The following is a 23,625-nucleotide window of genomic DNA, read 5'->3' on the forward strand; positions in this document are numbered from 1 at the left end:
CTCATTGGGAGGGGGTTAATATCCATCAGCATCTTCACCAGCACCATCTCATCTCAAACCCTAGTTCATCTCTTGTATCCAATCTTCGTATCCAAACCTCATACTGCTACCCGTGGGTTGCTAGTAGTGTTGATTACTCCTTGTAGTTGATGCTAGTTGCTTTACTTGGTGGAAGATCATATGTTCAAATCCATTATGCATATAATAGCCCTTTGATTATGAACATGAATATGCTTTGTGAGTAGTTACCTTTGTTCCTAAGGACATGGGAGAAGTCTTGCTATAAGTTGTCATGTGAATTTGGTATTCGTTCGATATTTTGATGAGATGTATGTTGTCTCTCCTCTAGTGGTGTTATGTGAACGTCGACTACATGATACTTCACCATTGTTTGGGCCTAGAGGAAGGCATTGGGAAGTAATAAGTAGATGATGGGTTGCTAGAGTGACAGAAGCTTAAACCCTAGTTTATGCGTTTCTTCGTAAGGGGCTGATTTGGATCCATATGTTTCATGCTATGGTTAGGTTTACCTTAATACTTCTGTTGTAGTTGCAGATGCTTGCAATAGGCACTAAAAAATACACTTCTGTGATGATACATGTTTGTCGCAGTAGGTCGCGTTTTTTGTCATGCATGTACATCCATGACGATTTTATGACAGAATCAAGATAGTCATACATGTGTTGTCGTAGAAGTGTTCCATGACATTGCCAAAATTATCATCATAGAAGTGTGCACTTCCATGACGATAAATCGCACGTCATAGAAGTGCTTTCGTCAAGGGTGACCAACATGTGGCATCCAACATAACAGAACGCCGTTAAGCTATCAGGTCAGGTTTTGGATCCGATAACCCGTTAACATCCCCGACCAATGGGGATTTTCCACGTGTAAAATCATCATTGGCTGGAGGAAACACATGTCGGCTCATCGTTGGGACAGATGTCATCCACTCATTGGACAGAAGGCGCCTATGATACGTCGGCACGTGGCACGGCTGAACAGAGGCCCATTCCTCTGAGAAGGCCGGCCCGTTTGACTTGGTAAAAAGGTGGCGGGCCGGCCCATGGAAAGCCTGTTAACGGCCTATTCGCATATAGCCCATTTACAGCCCGCTAACCCAAGGCCCGTTACGCCCTATACGAATTAGGCCCAGTAGCATCATTTGGGACATTCAATATGATTCCAGCCTGTTTTCACTTCTGTCCCATGTATGGCCCATGACGTCTTTCGACCCATATGAGGCCCTATGTAACTCTTGGCCTATTAACGGTCCATGGTGAAACTGGCCCGTAATGAACAGTGTATCACTTTATACCCATTAATGGCCCGTTATTCCGTTGGGCCGTTTCCAGCCCATGTTATCTTTCGGCCTTCTCAGAGCCCATTTATTCTTGGGCTCATTTCCAGCATTCGTTTACTTACGGCCCGTTACTGTCATTTTCTGCTTGTGGGCCAAATTCAGCCCGTGGTTACAGTCGGCCCATTTGTGGTCCGTTAATACGTTGGGCCGTTTTCATAGCGTCATCAAATACGGCCTATTAATGATGGCCCGTTATGGTCGGCCCATGAATGGACGATTCCAACTCTAGCCCATTTACGGCCATAATGCAGCCTGTTATCGGCCCATGTTTGGCCAATCGATCATACGGCCCGTATAAGGCCCATTGATGATACGGCCCATAGAAGGCCCATTGTTTCTACGGCCCGTAGAAGGCCTACTGTTTCTACGGCCCGTAGAAGGCCCATTGATGATATGGCCCGTAGAAGGCCCATTGTTTCTACGGCCCGTAGAAGGCCTACTGTTTCTACGGCCCGTAGAAGGCCTACTGTTTCTACGGCCCGTATAAGGCCCATTGATGATACGGCCCGTAGAAGGCCCATTGTTTCTACGGCCCGTAGAAGCAAATTGTTTCTACGGCCCGTAGAAGGCCTACTGTTTCTACGGCCCGTAGAAGGCCCACTGTTTCTACGGCCCGTAGGAGGCCCAGTGTCACTACAGTAAATATTAGCCCATGGTTATTGTGGCCTAGTTTTAAAAAATAGGTTATTGCAGCCACTAGCAAACCGCGGAAAAAGAACTGCACTGACTACAAGCAAACAAATAAACAAGACAACAAGGAAATAAATAAGCAAGCAACCTATGCTAGGCTATCATGGCTATTACACATATTACAACCACTGGGCATCAAAGTTCGCCACCAGTGCAAATATAGGGAACAAAGCAGCATATAAACGCCGCAGCAAAACAAGTCCAAAACTGAAACCACTTCAGAAGAGTTCAAGAAACAATATCCTGGGTACCCATAATGCTGGCAAGATGCTTAGCAAGCTTATTAACTTTCTCTTGTTTGGCGCTTAAATCCTCCAGCACTTGCTATTGCACAAGAAAGTATGCATATGAATTCTGCACGGACTTTCTCAGTCCTTCGGCTTCTTCCCACAGCACAGCTGACTGATGCCTTTCAGCTTGTAGCTGAGACTGAAGAAGCCGAAGTGATTCAGGCAGCGAGTTCGAAGAGCTTGTGCCAGCGGTACTGGCCAGTAACTCGAACACTACATCAACGCAGGACTGTGGGGTTTTCTCACTGTCTACAAGATCATTTTTATCACCTTTCTTGGAGACCAACAGGGTTGTCTCACTATCTTGAACCTTATCTGCGTTACTTTCTCTACCATTGCATAGTGGGGTGCTCTTCTCCAATATTTTGTTTGCATACTATAAGAGAAACAAGTAGACACATCACAGGTTTAGCTTGTAGTATACGAAACTCATTTTGGTAAACCAGTTCAGTACTAAGGTGGACAGCATGAAACAAACATATATCTATGTACTATGGTCACTGTATTGTCCATATCATTCTAGTTTATGTTCCCTAATCAAGATAGAGACACAGTTCAACTCATATATTTTTAAGACACATCAGCATAGACAGAATATAAGTGTGAGAAACTACACAGCATTGGCAGCACTTGTAATGTGCATCACATGAGAACATAACTGTTTATACAACTTAAACTGAAATCAACACAGAGCAAGAAGTTAGAACAACAATCCAGTTAAAGAAATAGGTTTAAAACATACCTATTGCGCCATTGGAGTTTCAATTGGATCCTTCAAATTCGAAAGTAGTTGGTATGAGTAAATACAGTGATGCAACAGCAAAGGAGTATGGACCATAGCTACGAAATCTGACCTGAGAACAGTTGCTCTTCTGCTTTAAACATGGAGTTTGGGTTAGCTGTGGTGGTCTTCGTGCTTTGGGCACTGCAGTAGCTTTACAAACTGCTTGTGTGGGCGTACTCTGTGGTGGGCATGGTGCTTTATCAACTATAAGTGTGTTACTATCCACTGGGGTTGCGGTTAGATGGGTTGTAGCTGGTTCTCTGCCCAACGGTGTAAGTGTGCAATCTGGAAGAGTCTCGATTATGTGTGGTGGGGCTAGTTTGTGTGCCAGTACAACCATGGTTCTATCTGCATCGACAGGTAGCACTGTCTTTGGTGAAGAATGGGTTTTTTCTCCCTTAGATACTGCCATCACCCCCTCCAATTCAAATGGCTGATAAACAAGAAAATAAATTGAACGTACAGACATTGTATGATAGACAGATGTGGTAATTCACATATATGTTGTCTAACCAAACAGGACAACATGACACAATTTCACATATATGATGCCTAACTAAACAGGATAGCATGACACAGTTTCAGATATATGATGGATAACTTAACAGGATATAGTGGCATAATTCAACATATGATGAGTACCTAAACAGGATGACATGACAAAACTATATGATGTCTTTCTAAAATAGGTTGGGATGAAATAATTCACATACATGTTGTCTAAGTATACAGGATGGCATGATATAATTGACATAATTGATTCATATACTAAGCAACTGGCACTCGCATGTATGATCTCTAAACTAAGCAGATAGAATTCAATATTGTGCATATGATGTCTAAACTAAGCAATGCAAGACACCATATGAATCATATGAGAAATATAAACATTGCAACTTAGAGCATACACCTCAGGTGGGATATAGGACTGGTCATCTGTCTCTGAATCCACCTCTGAGGAGCTCCCTATAACCATCGAGATATATGCTTCAACAGGTACCATTGCCTGCTCTGAAGACCTTGTTTTCACTCCAGATTTTTCCATAACCGGCTCAAATGGCTGATATACATGAAGAGTAGTTCAATATACACAGATTGTCGACAAATGGAATACGTAATGAAAAAAAGATGGCATGAGATAATTCACATATATGATGCCTGGCTCCATGGCGGTGCATAATTCACATATATGATAACTGGCTGAAAAACATGGCATTGCATAATTCACATATCTGATATAGAAAGCAAACAGGAGGCATTCACACAAAGCATGTCTAATCTAAGCAGATGGCATGGCAATGCAAGACACCATATGCATGATATGAGCAATATAACCCAGCCAAGTTAGAGCATGCGCCTCGGGGGGGGGGGAATACGACTGGTCATCTCTCTCTAAATCCTCCTCTGAGGAGCTATCTGTAACCAGCAAGAAATCTGCATCGATAGGTAGCACTGACTGCTCAGAAGACCTTGTTTTCACTCCAGATTTTCCCATGACTGACTCAGGCTGATGAACAGGAAGAGTAGATGAATGTATAAACATTGTTGACAAATGGAATACATTATGGAAAAAAATATGGCACGATACAATTCACATATACGATGACTGGCTAAACAGGATGGCATTGCATGATTCATGTATATGATGCCTGGCTAAAGAAGATGGCGTTCATAATTCCCATATACTCCCTCCGTTCCTAAATATTTGTCTTTTTAGAGATTTCAAGTGGACTACCACATACGGATGTATATAGACATATTTTAGAGTGTATATTCACTCATTTTGTTCCGTATGTAGTCACTTGTTGAAATCTCTAAAAAGACAAATATTTACGAATGGTGGGAGTCTGATATAGAAACCAAACAAGTGGCATTCACGCAAAGAAAATCTAAACTAAGCTGATGACATATAAGATGTATAATGTAAGCAATGCAAGGCGCCATATGCATGATATGACCAACATCAGCATGCCAGGTTAGAGCAAACACCTCAGGTGGTAAACAGGCGTGGTCGGCTCCTTTTGAATCTCCATCGGAATAGTTATCTTCCTCTGGAATACAATCTGGAAATGCAGGAGGGGGGGGGGCATTTCGCCCACCATGTAGCGGCGTCTGCATGACATTATATTCGCACGCAACGGTCTTTTCTTTTTCTCTACATGTTCAGTACGATTGTGTACAATATCTTACATGCATAATAAAAAATAGTTAGATTTTGTAAGGCCTAAGGGGTGCATGCAAAAATCAAGACTGATGGTAGCAAACGAGTGGATGGATCCAAAACTAATGATAGCAGGTAGATTATAGCTTTAGTTTAAAAAGATGGACAATGGATCATCTATTGTTTGTTGCCCACCCAACATGAACCACATAGAAGACCCCAGATGAACCAGATAGTAGACAGACACTATTCGTTGCTGGCTCGATATGAGACCCATGGGAAATTAAAAACTCAAGATTGAACGATAAAGTAGCAGGTAATAATAACCGATGTATAACGTAAGCAAACACGAAAGACTGCGACCTCTCTTCCGGAACTATGTAGTCCTCAGGTGCATCTGCTCAGTCCATGATGGTAATGAAGTTGGCGTGGCTGCCGGCAACGGGGAAGATGATCTGAGGCGGCGAAAGGAAGTCTGTAGGGGGGATCTCTGCTGCAGTGAATGCTTATGTCGATGGTGCACCTTAGGTGGGGTGGATGACGGCACGACAGGAGCAGGACATAACACACAGAGTTTTCTTTGATGCCTATCTGAAAATGAAGTAAATCTGTAAGGGCTCCTTAGAATTGGAGGAGTCTATAAACACAGGGACAGGAAAAACACAGGAATAGGATAGGAATGCACGTGCAAAACAGAGCATTTGGAAACATAGGATGTCAGTCAACTTGGGTGTTTGGCTCACATGAATTGGAAGAACATAGGAATGGAGAAACAAGGTGATGCGACGAGTGTACAACCTCTTTGGCATAGCCTTGTGGACCTCAACATCATTGGGTTGGACGTGGAGGATGGTGATGATGCTGGTGTGACTGTCGGAGGCCGGGAAGAAGATCCGAGGCCTCTGGAAACGGCGCCGAGGGTACTGCTCCGTTGTGATGGACGGTTCCATCGTTGGAGTAGCTCCGCTAAGGTGTACAGCGACGAGGCTGAATCATGACAAGACAGACAACGTTAATCTGAAGTGGGACCCTAATATCATCTGCAATAGATGATGTAAAATACATCACCAAAAAGTGCTAGATGTAAAACGCATCAGCCGCGCCACGGCCGCTTCGACAGATGCTGTAAGTACTGTTCACTCTGAACTTAACTGAAGAAAATGAACTTCACAGTCAAAACTGAATTTTAATGCCGAAACTGATTGAACTAGTAACAGAGTATTGCAATAGATGTTTAGGGCGTTCGAGCACTAGTAGCAGAGAAGCAGTGATCTAAATCAGTAGACACTCGAGTAGGGAACGCACTAGCAGAGAGCAAGTCATGCAGTAGCACCGCGAGCGAGTGCTAAAGCAGCAACTCCTCTAGCTGCCGGAGGTCGTGCAGCAGCAGCAGCGCAAGCGAGAGCAAGAGCAGAGCAGCAACACGAACGAAAGCAGGAGCAGTGCAGCAGCACGACCGACAACAAGAACAGAGCCGCAGCGCAAGCGAGAGTCGGAGAAGCTGCAGCTAGTGCTGTTGTGGAAGTCGCCGTCGAGGAAGCAACCACATGGGGGAGAGACGCCATGGATGATGTGGCCGACGACGACGCCGTCGATGGAGACACGCCATGTATGCTCAGTATCGAGCACCGGCAGCCCCATGAGATCGAATAAAAAATAAAATGCAGCGATGAGTGCAGAACCTCCTTAGTGGCGCCGAGTTGGCCTTTGCTTCATCGGAGGAATTGGTGAGGGTGATGCGGTTCCGGTGGGGCAGGTCAAGACGACGCTGTGGGGATTGAGGTGGCGCGATAGATGAGGCGAACGTCGGGGCAGCTCCTTGGAGGTGGAGGATGGGGCGGCTGATCCAGCGGGACGACGAGATCGACAACGGATCCTCATCCGGTGCGGTGGATGAGGACGGCGAGCTGTTGCGGTGGACGACATAGTCGGGGAAGAGTCTCCGGCTGGGCGGCGGTCGAGAGGCCGACGGAGGAGCGTGGGGTTTCGCGGGTTTTGGCGGCCTCGGTGTATGAATGTGGGGGCGAAGGGGGAGGGGGAGCCAAGCTTAGGGACACTCTTGTCCGAATTGTAGGGTAAGTTACCAGCGTACCCCAACCGGTTTTGACACCGCGATGTGGAGCTTCATTTCCGGTTGAGGGCTAGAAGGGGGATTTCGCGTGTCTGGGCTGCGGGAGCGATTTCGGATGAGGAGGGAGTTCTCGCACGCGTCCAAATTTCGGGATAACAAGGCACGATGCGGGTTGAAGAAGCGGGAGTTTCAAAGCAGGTGAGACAAAAGATACTCGAGCTTGAAAAATTTCGGGATAACAAGGTGTGGATTCCTTGTTCGGCAGAACAAACTTAATGTGTAAACAAACAATTCATACAAGACACAAGAGAGTCATGTCCCCTTTTACTATATTGCTATAGATGCCATTGAAAAAACTACAAGAAAGTTTAAAAAAAATCAGGAGAACAAGATTACCCTGCATAGTACCAAATCGATTCGCACTTCCCTCAACAGCAACAAAAAACAAATCAATTCCCACCAAAGAAAGAGCAATGTCCCTTTTTATATGATTACAGATGCCATGATCTTGAATTTCAATTTTTGAATCCGCGTTATGTTGAATTCGAATATATCGTTAGGTGACCTTGCGGTTTATAATTGATGTAGTCGTACATTTTGATCTTCCATCATATATGAACATTTTACTCCACCATGTGAACATATATATTGTCGTCTACCATACGGACTAAATTTGAATCAATTTTCCTTATTTGAAGACGATTGTTGTCAAGTTATACAATAATTTAAAAATTATCTTGATAACAAAAAACATACATATAGCAGTAATCATATTTCACTATCAACTACATGTACCATACGCTATCCAATTCAAATATTTGTATCCACTTTATGTTGAATTCAAATCATAGTACATTGTTGGTCTAGGTAGCGAGATGTTTGGGATAATCTAAACCATGTTTTCATACGTATAATTTTTGGCTGAATTGGGACAAGTTTTGGTATAAGCCTCATGCAAAACCGGAGATTCTCTCAACAAGCCTCGTGATTCCGAGAGGGAACGTGTCACCTTTGTGTGCAAAACGATATACGCTGCCTCCCCCTGATTTTATTTACGGAGGCAACATAGAACTATATGAGTGCCCTGTTAAATTTTGAAATTATTTCGGGTTAATTTGCCCTTTTTATACATTAATTGAGTTTCTGGACTTTTAATGTGCATAATCTAAATATGAATTGCATGCACATGCTCCGGTGCACCAAAGTGGGTTGAAAAATCGCATGTGTGTCCTTGGTTGAATTTCTAGGTCCCATGGAAGAAATGAGAATGAAATTCAAACATCTGGGCGTCATGACTCGGCCGAGAACATCGAGAAACTTTGATTTTAAATTCATGTAAATCCAAAACTCGCCTAGAAATCATGAAACTTGGTGTGGTGTCATGTCATGGCACTAACATGTTGTGGTAAAAAATTGGGCCAATTTGGAAGCTCATGGTTCTAAGAGGGAACGTGCCACCTTTGAGTGTGAAACGATATACGCTGCCCCCCCCTTGAGTTTCTAAACAAAGGCAACATAGAACTACATCAGTGCCCTGTTAAATTTTGGAATTATTCCGGGTTCGTTTGTCGTTTTTTATACATTAATTGAGTTTCTGGTCATTTAATGTGCATAAGTCAAATTTGAACTACAAGCACATGCTCTCGTGCACCAAAGTTGGTTGAAAAATCACATTTGTGTCCTCGGGTGAATTTCTAGGTCCCATGCAAGAAATGAGAATAAAATTAAAACATCTGGGCACCGTGGCTCGGCCAAGAACATTGAGAAACTTGGTTTTAAAATTCTTGTAAATCCAACACACATCTGGAAATCATGAAACTTGGCATGGATGTCATGTCATGGTACTACCATTGTGTGGTAAAAAAATTGGCCGAATAGGAACAGATTTTGGTATAAGCTTTTGCAAACCGAAGCTTCTCTCAAGAAGGCTCGTGGTTCTGAGAGGGAACGTGCCACCTTTGAGTGCGAAACGATATACATTGTCCCCCTTGAGTTTATTTACAAAGGCAACATAGAACTACATGAGTGCCCTGTTAAATTTTGGAATTATTCTGGCTTCGTTTGGCCTTATTTACACATTAATTGAGTTTTTGGTCATTTAATGTGCGTAATTCAAATTTGAACTACAAGCACATGCTCCCGTGCACCAAAGTTGGTTGAAAAAACACATTTGTGTCCTCGGGTGAATTTCTACTCCCTCCTTCCATCTATATAGGTCCTAATGCGTTTTTCGAGGCTAACTTTGACCAAACGTTAGAGCAATAATATATGACATGCAACTTACACAAAGCATACCTTCAATTTTGTATGTCAAAGGAGCTTCCAATAATATAATTTTCATAGTATACATAGTATACATCTCATGTGCTATTAATCTTGTCAATAGTCAAAGATTGTCTTGAAAAACACATTAGGCCCTATATAGATGGAAGGAGGGAGTAGGTCCCATGCAAAAAATGAGAATAAAATTCAAACATCTGGGCATCGTGGCTCAGTCGAGAACATTGAGAAACTTGGTTTTAAAATCATGAAACTTGGCATGGTGTCATGTCATGGTAGTACCATGCCGTGGTCAAAAAATTGGTCGAATAGGAACAAATTTTGGTATAAGCTTCTTGCAAATCGGAGCTTCTCTCAAGAAGGCTCGTGGTTCTGGGAGGGAATGTGTCACCTTTGTGTGCATAATTCAAATTTGAAATACAAGCACATGTTCCAGTGCACCAAAGTTGGTTGAAAAATCACATGTGTGTCCTCGGGTAAATTTCTAGGTTCCATGCAAGAAATGGGAATGAAATTCAAAATTCTGGGCGTCGTGGCTGGGTTGGAAACATTGAGAAACTTAGTTTTTTAATTCCTATAAATCCAAAACACGCATGAAAATAATGAAACTTGGCTTGGTGCCATGACATGGCACCAACATGTTGTGGTAAATTTGCAGTCAGATTTGCGAAGTCGCACACATTAACAATCAACAAAGTCATTTTATAACAAGTGCTTTCACGTTACAATCAGAAACACAAGTATTATTGAAACCGTGGGCGTTCTACTTACTAGTACCATTTACGTGTCACCACACGTCCCCATTTTTTATTAGCTAGGAGGCGCCGTGCAGGGTAGCTATTTGAGTACGAGAGGCGTGCGATCAGACCCCTGCGCGTGCTTATCGGGAGGAGAGCCCTCTAACCTCCATCTGCCGTCCACCTCTCTCCCAAGGTCTCCATTAATGGTGCTCGAGCCTTTGTTTAATGGCGTGGCTATGTCTCACTCGACTGAGATTTAAGAGAGAAAAAAGAAAATCTTAAAGCACGGATTTTGATGTAAGATCCGACGGGCCTCTATAGCATCTACTGCGACTTATAGCAAGACTGATGAATATATAAGGACGATTAAATTTTTTTTGATCAAAGAAGGGCTTGCCCCTTCCGATTTTCATTACTGAAAACAACCACAATTCACAAGAAGTTCAGCACAACTCCAGCCTAACAGGAAGGACTAAAAGCTACCAGATTGAAATCGCAACATCCCAAGAGGCCAACAAAGGCCAAACATCCGCGCTAGAACCCAACATTTCACAACCGACGACACAATCCACATCCTAAACCGATTATTACATCAAAAGAAACCAGGAAACTAGTCTCTGCGGCGAGCGGCGATGAGCTCCTTCGTGTCCTCAAGACGCTGCTTGAGAACATCCATGGATTCCTCCACCAGCCTTTGGCGCTCGTTGCGGAGCATGTCATTCTCGTCCATAAGTTTCTTCAACAAGGCACTGGTCTCCTCCTGCAGGTCTGCACTTCGGACGATCTTCTCCCTCAGCAGGTCACACTTGGCCTGGAGCCTCTCATTGTCCTCCCTTAGTTGCCGGATGTCGCTGGTAGCCTATCCAAATGAGGCTATCATGTCGTCCTGCAACCTCGCCGAGCCAGAGATCTGATCCATCTGGCTATGGACGATCGCATGCATGCGCCTGTAATAGTCGTCGCCTGCCCGCGAGAAATTTTCCCCAGCTGCCGCGGCGCGGCGGGACATCTCTGCTGCATTTGTGGTGCGGCGGAACATCTCTGCTGCTTCCGCGGCGCGGCCGGACCAGTCTGCTGCATGGTCGGCGCAGCGGGACCTCCGTGCTGCTTCAGCGGCGCGGTGGGACCTCTGTGCTGCTACTTCCGCGCGGCGGGACATGTCGGCTGCTCTCGCAGCGAGGCGGGACATCTCTCGTGCTTCCGCTTCCATGCTCGCCTCTCCCTGGTGGCAATCTCTCGACCCAGAACTCACACTGGCCATGGCAGACGCAAGGGAAGGATGCTGAATGACTTGTTTGTTTTTGTGGATGAGGAGTTGAGGAGGAATGTGCAGTCATCTTGGCATACTAGTATTTATAACCGAGTACTAATACGCTCCTAAGTGGGAAACCGTTTATGTTGTGATCGGTGTGAACAGGTTTGCAATTCAATATAGCGTGGAGTAATTTGGAATGTGATGAGACGCAAGCTCAAAATTTATTGACGGTTCTTTTGGGGGATATTACTACTGGAGGTAAACCGGCCTTATGTAGCTGGGTTGACTCTTTGAAGATTAGAAGCCCATGAAGATGCAAGGATGATGGCGCTTTACGGAAGGCCCAAAGCCCAAAGGCGGGTTACAGGCTGTAAATGTAAACCGACCTAGTCATATAACTTGTATTGTAAGATAGGAAGAGTACAGACCGAACCGGGCACGTTTATGATCCGGCTTTGGGACTCTGTAGCCCGGCGGGCATCAACCTATGAATATAAAGGGACGACCCGGCCGCGGTTGAGAGAGAGACAACAACTCGAGAGCCAGACAAAGCGGATTCGCTCCCTGGCCTTCGAAACCCTAGCAATACCAATCACAACTAGACGTAGGCTTTTACCTTCCTCGAAGGGGCCGAACTAGTATAAAACTCCCTGTGTCCCCTTGTCCGGTTTAACCCCTTTAAGCTAACCTGTCGCGATGGCTCCACGGCTAAGTACCTTCACAAGGACATCTGCCATGACAAACCCACGACAGTTGGCACCCATCGTGGGGCTATCGCACAATGGTTTTGAGTTCTTGAAGGGCAGCTTCGATGGAATTAAGGGATACGCTGTGGGCCGGATGACGAAGAGTCGTCACGGCAAGCTCTACATCGACAACGCAGGATGCGGTCCCGAGGCCGATTCAATCGAATACGGGTACCGGGTCCCGTTTGGTGGGATTCACGTCTTCATCAGCAAGATCGGCGAACTGGCCCCTGAGCCGGACATCTGCACCGACATCATCGAAATGGCTCGGCGTGCAAGTTCTTCGCCGGTTCAGCCTGAGGCAAGGCATGTTTTCGTGGGTGTCATCCATGGATCGAGGTACAAGGACGGGCCGGTGTCTGATGGAGAGACCATGGTCTATTCTGATGACGAGTCTTCTGGAGAGACCGAATCACTTTACCAGTTGCAGGACGGACGGATTGATGGAGGATCCGAGGGCAACAGTATTCCCGATTCCCCTGATCTGCCAAACCGGGCCGCCATCTTCATGGCCGGCACACAATCAGCGCCTCATTCATCTACCGCCGTAGCAATGCTCTCCGGTTCAACAAGGGCCACACCAGCAGGGGCAGGAAGCTCAGCGCCGCCTCCAGCCCAAGTCCTGTCTGATTTGTTCGATGCTTTGGCAACGTTGATGGCCGCAGAGGTAGATGCAGCAGCCAGGGATCAGCACAATGCGGAGATTGCAAAAGTGAAGGATCAGATAGCCCAGGCTAAAGCGGACCTGGCGACAGAGAATGCTAGGATGGCTACAGAGTGGGCTAAATTGGAAGCACAAGCCTACCGGATTAGGCTAGCTCAGAATGCTTTAGAGGAAGTCATGAGAAGAAGGTACCGATCGCGTCTCCCATCGGTTTATGAGCCGCAGAATCTCTTCAACACACCAGGAGCAGGAGCTGGTAACCAACCCATACTAAACCGGGCAGATGCACCGGGAATAGGGGTGCCGATTCAACCGCGCACGATGGACCCGCCTCGCCAGAACAATGTTGTGCCACAGTACGTACCAACACCTCATGGGCATTATTCCAACCCGTTGGACAACATTGTGGCCGCCGCTTCACGCCTAGCGGCCCTCCCAACCGACGGCGAGTCACCAGTTGCAGTAGAAGCATGTCGGGCCAAGGATCTCCTTCAAACAGCACTAAATCAACAACATGCGTACTCACACAGTAGGGAGAGGATTCATTCCACTCCCCGTCCAAGCCGGAGTTATAGCAGACACATGGAGGATGAACCGACTGTGTCCAGTAGTGCACGCCGCCGGAATTCGCCACGAGAAAACAACCCGGCCGGGGGAGGCGCTAATGCGCAGGATGTTGTGGACCATGGCTGCGCACGTCGAGAGGCCGAGTTGGCAACTCGACACGGAGCACGACAACACACTCCGGTTCACCCTACGGCCTCAGTGGAGCCAAGTGTGGTGTTCAGTTCCTTAGGGGTACCGTGTCTCACCCCCGCTTTGCGTAATGTGAGACTGCCCAAGGACTTCAAGGGACCTCGTAAGGTACCAAATTACACTGCCGATTTGCAACCAGAGGCGTGGGTGGAGAGCTATGAGATGGCAATGGAGATGTTAGATGTGGATGAGGCAGTGTGTGCTAAATATTTCACCATGATGTTGGAAGGAACAACTCGTACTTGGTTGAAGAGCTTGCCAACTAACTCTGTCAGATCATGGGCCGAATTGAAGCACATGTTTATCCAGAATTTCAAAGATACTTCTAAGCAGCCAATGTTGATCATGGATCTGGCCGCTTGCGTCCAAGAGGAAGGAGTGTCCACGACCCATTGGGTTAAACGGGTCTCGGCGATTTTGCACTCATCAGATCGTATCAATGCAGACACCGCAGTGTTAACATTAGAGGGCAATTGCCATTTCAAGCCGCTCAAGCAGAAATTAGGACGGCTCAAACGTCACTGTAACGATATGTCAATGCTCATGGCCGCTTTGGTTAAATATGCCAATTCAGATAATACCAAGGACCCGGATTCGGAGGAGGACAAACCGGAGAAAGGGAAAAAGAATGGCAACGCCAAGGGTCAGCAGCCTAATCCGGCAGTCCATGGGAACAGCGGTAAGCGCAAAGCCGACAGCAGCTTGGACTTCGTTACTAACACGAATGCTTAGGAGAATGGCCAACGCCGTAAGGGCAAGCAGCCCCAGAGGGGAGGAGGTTCAGGCCCCAATTTGGAGCGCCTGTTAAATCAGCCCTGTCCAAAGCATGGATCAAAGGAAAAGCCAGCATCGCATCTTTGGAAGGACTGTTATATCATGCGGGATTTCAAGAATTCCAATATGTTCTAGTATGATAATGGCCTGCCCGGCGGTTCAGGAGGTGGTTTCCACGGGCCGGATTATGGAGGTGGTGGTTCCGGTTTAGGGTTTCAAGGCAACCAAACCGGACACCTCAATCAAGGGCACCAAGGCAACCAGGGAGGTTACAACCATTAGGGGAATCAGCAGCAGTAGTAGCAGTCGGGTTATCAGAGAAATCCCAAACAGCTAAACAGCGGGCAATATCATGTCTTCACTACTAGTTTGTGTAAACGTGATCAGAATCTTCACAAAAGGGCAGTAAACTCTGTTGAACCGGCAGTACCTCAGTATTTACGCTGGTCTGAGCAACCTATTCTGTGGAGCAGAGAGGATCACCCACCCCGGGTTGATAATCCAGGTCACTTGGCCCTGGTGGTAGCCCCTCAAGTTGGGGGATACAAGTTTACCAAAGTACTCATAGATGTGGGAAGTAGTATCAACATCTTATATTATGATACATTCCGCCGTATGGGGTTGACATATAAGAATCTTAAACCGTCGAATACGGTCTTTCATGGTGTGGTGCCTGGTAAGTCTGCATATCCTGTTGGCAACATAGCTTTGGAGGTAGCTTTTGGAGATGACCATGATTCAAGGTCAGAAACATTGACATTTGAGGTGGTAAAGATCAAAAGTCCGTACCACGCCTTGTTTGGGCGGCCGGCCTATGCTAAATTCATGGCAAGGCCGTGTTATGTTTATCTACATCTTAAAATGCCAGGTCATAAGGGGACTATCACAGTACATGGAAGTAGAAAGATTGCTTTGGAGTGTGAGGAAGGTGATGCGGCTTATGCTGAGTCGGTTTGTGCCATGGAAGAGTTGAAATTCTATACGGAGAAAGTTGATCCGGCAGACATGACCTCTTTGAAAAAGCCAACTTCAGAACATGATCCGGCGTTGAAGTTCAAATCGGCTACATATACTAAGATGGTTGACTTTGTTCCTGGCGATTCATCCAAATAGTTCAGCATCAGTGCTAACCTGGATCCCAAATAGGAAAGCGCGCTCATCGAGTTCATCTGTGAGAATCGGGACATCTTTGCATGGAAACCTTCTGACATGCCAGGTGTACCAAGGGAACTCGATGATCACACACTCAATATTGATCCTAAGTTTAAACCGGTCCGGCAGTTCCTCCGCCGCTTCAATGAAGAGAGACGGAAGGTGAAGAGGTAGCCCATCTGTTGGCCACAGGGTTTATTGTTGAGGTTTTTCATCCAAAGTGGCTAGCTAATCTGGTGCTGGTTCTTAAGAAAAATGGCACTTGGCGCATGTGTGTGGATTACACAGATTTAAACAAGGCTTGCCCTGCAGACCCCTTTGCTCTCCCTCGCATTGATCAGATAATTGATGCTACGGCAGGTTGTGACCGTTTGTGTTTTCTGGATGCTTACTCTGGTTATCATCAAATCAAAATGGCGGTTAAGGACCAGGAGAAAACAACTATCATAACTCCCTTTGGAGCCTTTTGCTACCTCTCCATGCCTTTTGGACTCAAGAGTGCCCATGCAACTTACCATCGATGTGTTCAGAATTGCCTTCATAAACAAATTGGGCGCAATGTTCATGCATATGTGGATGATATTGTGGTAAAATCCAGAAAGGAGGAGAGATTGATAGATGATTTAAGAGAAACCTTTGACAATCTCTGGATTTATAAGATGATGCTCAATCCGGAGAAGTGTGTCTTTGGTGTCCTGGCAGGAAAGCTCTTAGGTTTTCTGGTGTCAAACTGAGGTATTGAGGCTAATCCGGAAAAAATTGCAGCAATTACATCCTTGGCTAAACTGGCGTGTATCAACGATGTTCAACGTCTGGCCGGCCGGATTACATCCTTGAGCCGGTTTATCAGTCGCCTTGGAGAGAAGGCCATCCCCTTATATCAGATGCTCAAGAAAACAGATAACTTTGTCTAGAGTGAGGCAGCTGATAATGCGTTTGAGGATCTGAAGAGGCAGCTAGCTGAACCGCCCGTGCTCGCAGCACCAATCGATAAAGAGCCGTTATTATTATATGTGGCTGCTAATGCCCGGGCTGTTACCGTAGCCATTGTAGTAGAGCGCAAGGAGCTTGGCAAGGAATATCCGGTTCAACGGCCAGTTTATTATATCAGCGAGGTGCTCATTGAGTCAAAGCAGAGGTATCCGCATTGGCAGAAGCTGGTGTATGGAGTGTTTATGGCAAGCCGAAAGCTTAAACATTATTTTCAGGGCCATCCCATCATAGTGGTCAGTTCAGCTCCTCTGGGCAACATCATTCAAAACAGATAAGCCAAGTGGGCTATTGAACTTGGACCTCACGGGCTCAAATATATACCCCGCACAACGATCAAATCCCAGGCACTCGTGGACTTCATCAATGATTGGACGGAGTTACAGGCACCCGAAGAGAAACCGGATAATACATATTGGACTATTCATTTTGATGGGTCCAGATAGTTGGAGGGCTCGGGGGCTAGAGTCGTACTAACTTCCCCACGAGGTGACAAGTTTTGTTATGTCCTCTGTTTAATGTTCCCTTGTACTAACAATGCAGCTGAATATGAGGCTTTGATCCACGATCTTCGGATGGCTACGGAAATGAATTTGAGCCAGGTTAAGTGCTTTGGCGATTCAGATCTAGTGGCTCAGCAGGTGTCTGGCACTTGGGACTCTAAGGACCAACTCATGGCTGCATATCGGCGAGAGGTGGACGCAGTGGCTGGTCATTTTAAGGGTTATCAGGTGGACCATATAGACCGGCGGAAGAATGAAGCGGCGGACGCTTTAAGTCGTCTTGGTTCCGAGCGTAAACCGGTCCCACCTAATGTCTTTCTTGATGTGTTGCATAATCCGCCAGTCAAGGTGCCAACTGAAGAAGATTTGGCTATTCCTGATCCGGAGGCTCAGTTGGTGGCAGCTCTGCATGCCATACCGGATTGGATGATCCCATATCTGGCTTACATGAACCCGGGCGAGTTGCCAGACGATGAAACATTGGCTCGACAGATAATCCAGCATTCAAAGTCCATGACCATACTCAACGGGGAGTTACATCATTACAGTGTTTCAGGAGCAATTCAGCGCCGTGTTTCTCATCAAGAAGGTTGTGAGATTTTGCGAGAAATCCATGAAGGGGATTGCGGTCACCACGCCGGTTCAAAGTCTTTGGTTGCCAAGGCTTTTCGCCACGGTTTTTACTGGTTGACGGCGCATGCTGATGCGGAGGATTTAGTCAAGAGATGCGATGGATGTCAAAATTTTGCCTGCCGTGCGCACGTTCCGGCTCAAGAGTTGCGGATGATTCCAATTATGTGGCCGTTTGCAACTTGGGGGCTTGATATGGTTGGACCCTTCAAGCGCTCTAAGGACAAAAAGACCCACCTGTTAGTAGCAGTTGATAAATTTACTAAATGGGTGGAGGCAGAGCCAGTCGGCAGGTGTGATGCAGCCACGGCGGTTCAATTCATCAAGAAGGTGATATTCCGGTTTGGCTTTCTGCACATCATTATAACAGATAATGGTACTAACTTGTCAAAAGGGGAGATGGAAGAATTTTGTCAACGTGAGCACATCCGGCTCGATCTAGCATCGGTGGCTCACCCCCAATCTAATGGTCAAGTAGAGAGGGCAAATCAAGAGATTCTACGGGGTATCAAACCCAGGCTTATGGTTCCCTTAAAGTGGACACCGTGTTGTTGGGTTGAGGAGCTACCTTCTGTGTTATGGAGCATCAACACCACACCCAATAGGTCTACGGGTTACACACCGTTCTTCATGGTCTATGGAGCGGACGCCGTTCTTCCTAGTGACATCCGTCACGGTTCGCCCCGTGTAATAGCTTATGTTGAAGCTGATAATGAGAAGGCACATCAGGATTCTCTGGACCTGTTGTATGAAGAGCGTGATCTTGCAGCAGCACGATCGGCAATTTATCAACAAGATCTCCGACGTTATCACAGCCGCCGGGTTAAAACCAGAACCTTTCAAGAAGGAGATTTGGTGCTCCGGCTCATCCAGGATCAGACTGATATGCACGAGTTATCCCCACCTTGGGAAGGACCCTTTGTCGTCAGCAAAAATCTGCACAACGGGTCTTACTACCTCATTGATGTTCGAGAGCATAAAGACTCACGTCAATCAGAGGAGGAGACCAAGCGGCCATGGAACATAGCTCTTCTTCGGCCTTACTATACATGAGCCATAGGCTCTTCATATGTACATATTTATGATAATGTATATATTATATAATAAACCGGAGCCTCCATTAAATCTGGGTTTCTGTTCTTTTTACATCATGTGTGTGCTCACAAGAGTTTCTACTGACAAAGCAGAGTTTTTTGTTAAACCGGTATTTACAGCCACGCGGATATAAAGAATATCACTAGGGGGCTTGGTCATATCTGAACCATAGCTACACCTCTTGATCGGTTTGAAATGACAAAGGGATGTCACTAGGGGGCTTGGTTGTTATCACACCACAGCTACACCTCTTGATAGGCGTTTAGCCACAAAGGAAATTATGTGGGGCCAAAGAGAGTGTTGCACAAAGCACACACTCAAACATGGGCACCCACGGAGCACAGCTCACAAAGTTACTTGGGGGCTCTTTGTGCAAGCAACAAAGAGTTTGAAAGGACCCTCGTAATTGGCTATCAAGCCACGACTTGGAAGCCTGGTGTATTCACCTAAAAACCGGGTTAACCTGCCTTCATCAATTAAGCCACTTCTGTCCAGGTAATCCTGGTATGACCCATCGAACATTTGACATGTCACTCTTTTATAAACCCTGAACTTGTCAAAGTTAAAACGATGATTGGTTAATTGGAGACCCATCTTAAAAGGCTTTGTTAAATGGTTTAACTCAGAGGCCTGGCAGCCCATGAAAAGCCTCGATTTGGAGCCTGGCAGCTCGTAAAAAGCCTTGCGTATTTTTCCTTTTTGAGTTTTATTTGTTGAAGTTTATAAGTATTTTTGATAAACCGGCATCCTTGACCCGACTTGCTTCTCAACTACAAGTTGTTGACACATGCTCAGTTGTAAACCGGTGTTTATTGACCCGGTATGGTTTGACTAAATCACCAGTGTTATAAAGAAAACCCGGTAGTTATCCCGGTCCGGTTTATATATAAACCAGTAGTATAGAGATGAGATTATCAACGCTCCGGATTGGTATTAACACCTTTGCCGTTGAGGGAGTCCTGGATTAGGGGGTGTTCGGGTAGCCAGACTATACCTTCAGCCGAACTCCAGGACTATGAAGATACAAGATTGAAGACTTCGTCTCGTGTCCGGATGGGACTTTCCTTGGCGTGGAAGGCAAGCTTGGCGATGCGGATATTCAAGACCTCCTACCATTGTAACCGACTTTGTGTAACCCTAACCCTCTCCGATGTCTATATAAACCGGAGGGTTTTAGTCCGTAGGACAACTTCATCATACAACAATCATACCATAGGCTAGCTTCTAGGGTTTAGCCTCCTTGATCTCGTGGTAGATCTACTCTTGTACTACCCATATCATCAATATTAATCAAGCAGGACGTAGGGTTTTACCTCCATCAAGAGGGCCCGAACCTGGGTAAAACATCGTGTTCCTTGCCTCCTGTTACCATCCGGCCTAGACACACAGTTCGGGACCCCCTACCCGAGATCCGCCGGTTTTGACACCGACATTGGTGCTTTCATTGAGAGTTCCTCTGTGTCGTCACTTTTAGGCCCGATGGCTCCTTCGATCATCAACAATGATGCAGTCCAGGGTGAGACTTTTCTCCCCAGACAGATCTTCGACTTCGGCAGCTTCGCACTACGGGCCAATTCGCTTGGCCACCTTGAGCAGATCGAAAGCTACGCCCCTGGCCATCAGGTCAGGTTTGGAAGCCTAAACTACACGGCTGACATCAGCAGGGACTTGATCTTCGACGGATTCAAGCCACAGCCAAGCGCGCCGCACAGTCTCGATGGGCATGATATAGTTCTGCCGCCGGACAGCGCCTTGGAGGCCGCACATGCATCCGCTCCGACCATTGATTCGAAGCCTACTACACCGATCGAGGATCAGCGGTTGGACGCTGCCTCAAGGGCTACGATCTCAGAAGCGATCGAGCCGAACTCCAGCCCCGCACTCCGCATGGCCCATGACTCCGAGGAGCCGGATTCCTCTCCGAACTCCGAGCCCCCTGCGCCCCTGCCGATCGAATCCGATTGGGCGCCGATAATGGAGTTCACCGCCGCGGACATCTTTCATCACTCTCCCTTCGGCGACATCCTGAATTCTCTAAAGTCTCTCTCTTTATCAGGAGAGCCCTGGCCGAACTACGGTCAGCAAGGTTGGGATACGGACGATGAAGAAATTCAAAACCCACCTACCACCCACTTCATAGCCACTGTCGACGACTTAACCGACATGCTTGACTTCGACTCCTAAGACATCGACGGCATGGACGACGATGTAGGAGACGAACAAGAACCAGCACCTGTAGGGCGCTGGAAGGCCACCTCATCATACGACATATATATGGTGGGCACTCCAAAGGATGGAGATGGCGATGGAACAGGGGGAGGACGATACCTCTAAGAAATAGCCCAAGCGCCGGTGATTCCGGCACGGGAGATAATACTACTCTGGATAGCGCCGAAGATCACCCCCTCCAGCAAGATTCAGCACAGGAGGACGGAGAAGCCAGCCCTCACGAGAGGGCGGCGGACCAAGAGGTTGAGGACGATAATTATACGCCTCCCTCCGAAGACGAGGCAAGCCTCGACGATGACGAGTTTGTCGTGCCAGAGAATCCCGCCGAACAAGAGCATTTTAAACGCAGGCTTATGGCCACGGCAAGCAGCCTCAAGAAAAAGCAGCAACAGCTTAGAGCTGATCAGGATTTGCTAGCTGTCAGATGGACTGAAGTCCTTGCGGCCGAAGAGTATGAACTCAAACGCCCCTCCAAGAGTTACCCAAAGCGCAGGCTGCTACCCCGACTAGAGGAGGAAGCACCTACATCACCAACGCATGACATGGCCGACCGGCCACTTCGTGGCCGCGACAGAGAGGCCTCTCGGCCCTCCACTCAAGCCATGCCCCGGCGCCGCGTCAAGCATACTAAGGCACGGGAAAATGCGCCCGACCTGCGCAACATACTAGAGGACAAGGCAAGGCAAACAAGATCGATCTATGTATCGCGCAGGCGCCCCACGGCATGTGACGGTGATCGTCACTCCGGATGCAATGAATCCGGCCGGGCCGAACTCAACAGACAAAGCTCCTTCGAGCCGCATGGTGATATAGCCCAATATAGAGGCGCCGCACACCCACTATGCTTCACAGATGAAGTAATGGATCATAAAATCCCTGAGGGCTTCAAACCCGTAAACATCGAATCGTACGATGGCACAATAGATCCTGCGGTATGGATCGAGGATTATCTCCTTCATATCCACATGGCCCGCGGTGATGATCTACACGCCATCAAATACCTCCCACTCAAACTTAAGGGACCGGCCAGGCATTGGCTTAACAGCTTGCCAGCAGACTCAATCGGTTCTTGGGAGGACCTGGAAGCCGCATTCCTTGACAACTTCCAGGGCACTTATGTGCGACCATCGGACGCCGATGACCTAAGCCACATAATTCAGCAGCCAGAGGAATCGGCTAGGCAATTCTGGACACGGTTCCTAACAAAGAAAAACCAGATAGTCGACTGCCCGGACGCAGAGGCCTTAGCGGCCTTCAAGCATAATATCCGTGACGAGTGGCTTGCCCGGCACCTGGGACAGGAAAAGCCGAAATCTATGGCAGCCCTCACGACACTTATGACCCGCTTTTGTGCGGGAGAAGACAGCTGGCTAGCTCGCAGCAACAATTTAACCAAGAACCCTGGTAATTCGAATACCAAGGACAAAAGCAACAGGTCATGTCGTAACAAACAAAAGCGCCGCGTTAACAGCGACAGCAACGAGGATACGACAGTTAATGTCAGATTCCGAGGCTAAAAATCCGGTCAACGGAAAAAGCCATTAAAAGAAATACTCAGGGCCCGTCCAGTTTGGACCGAATACTCGACCGCTCGTGCCAGATACATGGCACCCCCGAAAAGCCAGCCAATCACACCAACAGGGACTGTTGGGTGGTCAAGCAGGCAGGCAAGTTAAGAGCCGAAAACAAAGACAAGGGGCTGCATAGCGACGACGAGGAGGAGCCCATGCCACCAAACAACAGTGGACAGAAGGGATTTCCCCCGCAAGTGCGGACGGTGAACATGATATACGCAACCCACATCCCCAAGAGGGAGCGGAAGCGTGCGTTACGGGACGTATATGCGATAGAGCTAGTCGCCCCAAAGTTCAACCCATGGTCCTCCTGCCCGATCACCTTTGATCGAAGGGACCACCCCACTAGCATCCGCCACGGCAGCTTCGCCGCATTGGTTCTAGACCCAAGCATTGACAGATTTCATCTCACAAGAGTCCTCATGGACGGTGGCGGCAGCCTGAACCTGCTTTACCAGGATACAGTGCGAAAAATGGGCATAGATCCCTCGAGGATCAAGCCCACCAAAACGACTTTTAAAGGCGTCATACCAGGTGTAGAAGCCAACTGTACAGGCTCAGTCACACTGGAAGTGGTCTTCGGATCTCCGGATAACTTCCGAAGCGAGGAGTTAATCTTCGACATAGCCCCGTTCCGTAGTGGCTATCACGCACTGCTCAAGCGAACCGCATTCGCAAAATTCAACACGGTACCGCACTATGCATACCTCAAGCTCAAGATGCCAGGCCCTAGAGGAGTAATCACGGTCAATGGGAACACCGAACGCTCCCTCCGAACGAAGGAGCACACGGCAGCGCTCGCAGCAGAAGTACAAAGCAACCTCTCTAGGCAATTCTCCAGTTCGACCTTCAAAAAGCCGGACACTGTCAAGCGCGCC

The sequence above is a fragment of the Triticum aestivum genome, chromosome 7A (genome assembly GCF_018294505.1).
Source record: "Triticum aestivum cultivar Chinese Spring chromosome 7A, IWGSC CS RefSeq v2.1, whole genome shotgun sequence".
NCBI classification, from domain to species: domain Eukaryota; kingdom Viridiplantae; phylum Streptophyta; class Magnoliopsida; order Poales; family Poaceae; genus Triticum; species Triticum aestivum.